Raw genomic sequence first — 5,000 nt, forward strand, 5'->3', positions numbered from 1 at the left:
TTGCATCAGTGCACCGGCATAAACGTTCACGATGCGAGTGCACCGGTGGAATAAGTCCGCATCGGCTACAATCAGGCTGAACTTGCGATGCATCTTGTTGTAGCGTCTTTGCATCGGTCAAAACCGATGCATTCATATAATTTCCTCTTCATCCACTTCTGTCAGCAGTGCACTGTGACTGCACACAGCAGATACTATTGCTTCGAATCGCTACTACAGAAGGCGAGAGCCGCGTCACAGTTTATCAACAACAAACAGTGGAAGTCGAGGAGGAGACATGAATAGAATTGATCAACATGGCTAACGCTAGTAGCCTCTGGCTAACGCTAAACTACAGTGTCTACCTAACTAACTAACGTGACTCAGCAACACCAGTTCCATTAGTGAGGATGGGGGGGGGGGGGGGGGGGGGGGGGGGGGAGGGGGGGGGGTGTGGGGGGGGGGGGGGGGGGGGTATATTGAAGACGCTTGACAACAGGTTCAAAGATAACTTCACATTTATTGGCAATTCGTTTCCTATATATCGCTTCCTCCTTGACAAAATGCAATCCTGCTCAGCTACGGAGAATCCGAACGCTCTCTCTCACTCTCTCTCTCTCTCTCTCTCTCTCTCTCTCTGTTCAATGATTTAAAGTGGCCAAACGTTACAATATAAATACTAATTGGATAGTTGATGATAAACATTTAATTTCATTATCTGAAATATTATAAAATCATTAAGTCTGCTATCCCTTTGTGTGTGATTATTATTGTCTCACAGTAGTGTGTATACATTGTGTGTGTGTGTGTGTTTTTAGCTAAGTGGATAGAAAACACAGTACTATGCAAAAGTCTTCTTAGGCACCCAAGAGTTTTTATATAAATTGTCTTACAGTAGATTATTTTATTTTTAATAATAATATAAGCTGCATATAAGGAATACAACAAAATCCTCTGTCAGACCATAACATTTTATCATATATTTTGCATTGTGTTGAATCGCATCGTATCGCCCCGAATCGCATTATGTTGAATCAAATCGTATCGCATCGTATCGTATCTAACAGGGGTGAATCGTATCGCATTGCATCGCCCGGTGCTTCAAATGTATCGTTAATGTATTGTATCGTTGGCACCGTATCGAGATGCACATTGCATCGGCCTCAGTGATGGAGATGCACAAGTGTAATAGTGAAATAGTGTAATAGTGAATAGTGTAATAGGGTAATAAGCCCTATTTGCATGGGACTACTACATGGGGACCCATGGTAATAGGAACTTACTCTGTGATTTCCAGAAGTGCATTCATATGAGATATGTTTCTACAGAGGTGTCTTGAGATTGAACTTGACACGCCCATAGTCGGGGTGCGTGATATAACATTATTGTTTCAAACGGCACATCAAAAACTAATTTATAACACAACGCCAAATACTCTGCTTGATGCAACAATGGAGTATTTTGAATATCTTTCCATATGATAATTAACTTTGGATGGAAATAAGATAAGATAAGATATTCCTTTATTGATCCCCTTGGGAAAATGTGGGCGTCGTAGCAGCGTGGGGAGGGGGGAGGGGAGGTACGGGTATGGGCAGGATAATGGTAGAAATACATAAATATGGGAAAAACAATGTTATCAGAATATAACAATATGAGAGAATTTACTAATACAATATATATATTTTCTTCAGAAGGAACTGAGGCTCCTTGGTCTCCGGGCGGAAGCTGATCAAATCAGTCCCTTGCCTAATTGGCATCTCAAGTAATTTGGGGTGTGTCATTGGTTTTTGGTAGTATAGTGAAATCAATACAGGAAGGGTTTAATTGCATCTTCAGTGCAAACGTCAAATCAATCTGCTTCACCACACGGCGTGGAGATCGATCGATCGCCGACAGTTCCTTCCTAGGAAAATATATTTCCATCCAAAGTTATATGCACATACATACCAACTGTTATCCAGTTCATTATTCTCACATGTTATTTATCATTGAAAAGACATGCATTAGGCGTGTATTTGGCGTTGTGTTATGAATTCGTTTGAGGTGCCGTTTGAAACAATAATGTTAGATCACACACCCCGACCGTCTAACTATGGGCGTGTCAAGTTCAATCTGGAGACACCTCTGTAGAAACGTATCCCTGTTGGTCCAGGTGTCTCTCACCTGGTGGAAGGCCTGGTCCCTGCCGTGTGTCTCTCACCTGGTGGAAGGCCTGGTCCCTGCCGTGTGTCTCTCACCTGGTGGAAGGCCTGGTCCCTGCCGTGTGTCTCTCACCTGGTTGGAAGGCCTGGTCCCTGCTGTGTGTCTCTCACCTGGTGGAAGGGCCTGGTCCCTGCTGTGTGTCTCTCACCTGTGGAAGGCCTGGTCCCTGCCGTGTGTCTCTCACCTGGTGGAAGGCCTGGTCCCTGCTGTGTGTCTCTCACCTGGTGGAAGGCCTGGTCCCTGCCGTGTGTCTCTCACCTGGTGGAAGGCCTGGTCCCCTGCCGTGTGTCTCTCACCTGGTGGAAGGCCTGGTCCCTGCCGTGTGTCTCTCACCTGGTGGAAGGCCTGGTCCCTGCCGTGTGTCTCTCACCTGGTGGAAGGCCTGGTCCCTGCGTGTGTCTCTCACCTGGTGGAAGGCCTGGTCCCTGCTGTGTGTCTCTCACCTGTGGAAGGCCTGGTCCCTGCCGTGTGTCTCTCACCTGGTGGAAGGCCTGGTCCCTGCCGTGTGTCTCTCACCTGGTGGAAGGCCTGGTCTCTGCCGTGTGTGTCTCCTGTGGGGTCTCACCTGGTGGAAGGCCTGGTCCCTGCCATGTGTGTCTCCTGTGGGGGTCTCACCTGGTGGAAGGCCTGGTCCCTGCCGTGTGTGTCTCCTGTGGGGGTCTCACCTGGTGGAAGGCCTGGTCGCTGCGTTGTGTCTCTCACCTGGTGGAAGGCCTGGGCCCTCATTCATCAACGTGTTCTACGCACAGATCTGTGCTTACCCTGTGCGTACGATCATTTCTAAGCAAAGAGTGGGATTCATCAATTTCGATTTGAACTTGACTCTGTGCTTACATCTACGCACAGGTCAGACCAGGCGTACCTGGCGCCCAGTGGTAGAATATCGTTACTACGCATAAGCACTCCTCAGTCCTGTATTAGTTTCAAGGCGGAAATAAGCTTCCGTGCATTAGTGTTCAACTTCTGTATGACCTGTAATTCATTATAGTTCATTGTAAAATAGCGACAGTAGTGTAATTATACGGGCTCACACGCGAACAAGAGGTTGGCCTGCTTGTTTTGCACGGGGGGGCAGACGCAAAACACCAACCTCCAAACGCGATTAGATATTGTTTCAAATAAAAAGCAAATTATTTTGTGTGTCTGTTTCCAAATAAGATTGGTCACGAAATGCTTTCTACTTCAATTTGTTGGTTAGAATAGATGACCTCCGTTGAAACTTCACTGAGACTAACAGTCTATTTGTGAGCTCCCGCACAGATGTGATGATAATAATAATAATAACAATAATAATAATAGCTTCATTTTATATAGCGCCAAGGTCGCTTTACATAGATAGGGGGGGGGAATAACAAAGTAACAAACATAGTGGACAGACACACAACATATATATGATGATGGAATTCATTCAAGATCCTCTCCACCCTCGGGTCTTTGCCACCGCGGCACGGTCCATCGTGATATTGGAGATGGATCGAGCAATAGACTGTTACTGTAGCTGTCAAAGCTCCATCACAAATGCAGTTATGTGAATAGAAAGGGATTCCACTCAGTCAATGTTGCGATGCGCATTTGCCTGATACATGTTATTGCTGGATGCCGGGAGGAAGGCGATGCTGAATGTTTTCAATTCATTAAATAAAACGGATACTTTTTGCAAGGGTTTACTGACTGTCATACAAATAATCAACCAACTACATACTGTAACTTTTCAGTGCACGTTCTTATTTACATTGTGACAACAGCCTTGTGAGTTCCCGCAGTGACCCGCACACAGACATGATGGAATTCAAGTTCATGTTCGTATTGATCACATATAGGCAGGCTACACATGGCGCATCTGCTACATCATACATGGCAGTAAGATTCATTGTTCTTGTATTATATGCTCTCGTATTATTGTTTATGTAGGCTACCCAATACTGACATCAAAATAGATTGTAGTATGCCTCTAGAAATCATATGCAGCAGGTAGAAAATTGACGGGAGATCCATCGCGATTTGGAATCAAATTGAGGAGAACTTTAATCCCTGCCTGGGTATTAATCAAACAACACGGGAAAAGGCAGTCATATTCCAGCGCGGTCTTTATTAGCCGACAACAAAATAGATGCCTCTAAAAATCATATAGCCAATCGAACACAACTAATAAAGGCATTCATATTACAGCACGGTTATAATGACACACAACCAACGCCAAACAGTGGTCAACGAACGGTCTTTATTAGTATTTTGAGCTGTCCAGGCAGAATTGCAGCAATGGTCTTAGGGAGCCGTTGATATCTGACATCACCGTTTACAAATCCGCCTTTTATTTATCCCATAATACGCGATAGTGTCTTCTTGGTTCGACAGCAGTGAATTCTCTGTGGAGTTTCTCAGGGTTCCGCTCGGGTCAGTCCATTATTTCACATCCCATGGGGGGTGTTTCCTCACTTTCATGACCATATATGGATAATCATGCACGAGCATTGACGGTAGAACAAAGTGGTATTCATCAACACGGAGGAGCATAGAGCCTGCGTACGCAGTGTGTGATGAATCCCGACTTCCCTGTGCGTACACTAGTTCTACATTCCGTGCTTACCTGTGGAAATAGAACATTTCTACGCACACAATTGATGAATGAGGGCCCTGGTCCCTGCCGTGTGTGTCTCCTGTGGGGGTCTCACCTGGTGGAAGGCCTGGTCCCTGCCGTGTGTGTCTCCTGTGGGGGTCTCACCTGGTGGAAGGCCTGGTCCCTGCCGTGTGTCTCTCACCTGGTGGAAGGCCTGGTCCCTGCCGTGTGTGTCTCCTGTGGGGGTCTCACCTGGTGG

General features: G+C 46.0%; 1 protein-coding gene across 1 annotated transcript in view; it reads right to left on the minus strand.

Moving 5' to 3' along the window:
* arhgef49 (Rho guanine nucleotide exchange factor 49) overlaps nt 1-5,000 on the minus strand; it is a gene marked incomplete at both ends in the record, with an annotated part of 46,113 nt that overhangs the window by 850 nt on the left and 40,263 nt on the right.

This window comes from Notolepis coatsorum, assembly GCF_963971535.1.
Source record: "Notolepis coatsorum genome assembly, chromosome: 3".
NCBI classification, from domain to species: domain Eukaryota; kingdom Metazoa; phylum Chordata; class Actinopteri; order Aulopiformes; family Paralepididae; genus Notolepis; species Notolepis coatsorum.